General features: G+C 34.5%; 1 non-coding gene across 1 annotated transcript; it reads right to left on the bottom strand.

Annotated features, from left to right (window-relative positions):
- Positions 1–27: 27 nt before the first annotated feature.
- Trnal-cag (transfer RNA leucine (anticodon CAG)) lies at positions 28–110 on the bottom strand. The gene has a single exon. It is a non-coding gene; the product is annotated as a tRNA-Leu (tRNA).
- Between the last annotated feature and the right edge of the window lie 421 nt (positions 111–531).

Genomic DNA, 531 nt, shown 5'->3' with positions numbered 1-531 from the left:
TTTTTTTTTTTTTTTCAAAAATAAACTTGTCAGAAGTGGGATTCGAACCCACGCCCACAACGTGGACTGCGACCTGAACGCAGCGCCTTAGACCGCTCGGCCATCCTGACTTTTTCATGAAAAAATGAAAAATCATACTTCAAGTCCACGTAAATTTTCCTCAAAATTTGCCCAATTTCCGGATTTTTTCGGAAAAAATCATTCCTGATACCTCAAAATACACTTTACCGTCAAAAACTTTTCCAAAATACCCCATATTTCTTAAAATTTTTGCAATTTTTACCGACCGTCAACGATCACTCGACTGTCGGTAAGAAAATTTAGTAGTGCTCCCGCTAAAAAAAGGTTTAAATATATATATATTAAACGTAAGAAATTTCCCACTTGGTTAGCACACACGTGATTAGACAAGTACAAAAAGTTGGTCATCGATAAATCAACTTTCCCTTCCGTGATAAAAGCGAGCATAACATTCCGGTGATTTAAAAAATAAATAAATTAATAAGTCTGGGAAAAATTAAATTTTTTGAA

Source organism: Cotesia typhae, unplaced genomic scaffold, assembly GCF_013202065.1.
Source record: "Cotesia typhae breed Kobodo isofemale line unplaced genomic scaffold, CoteBio_Ctyphae contig_59, whole genome shotgun sequence".
In the NCBI taxonomy this organism is placed as follows: domain Eukaryota; kingdom Metazoa; phylum Arthropoda; class Insecta; order Hymenoptera; family Braconidae; genus Cotesia; species Cotesia typhae.
This window is presented reverse-complemented; position numbering and strand designations above follow the sequence as displayed.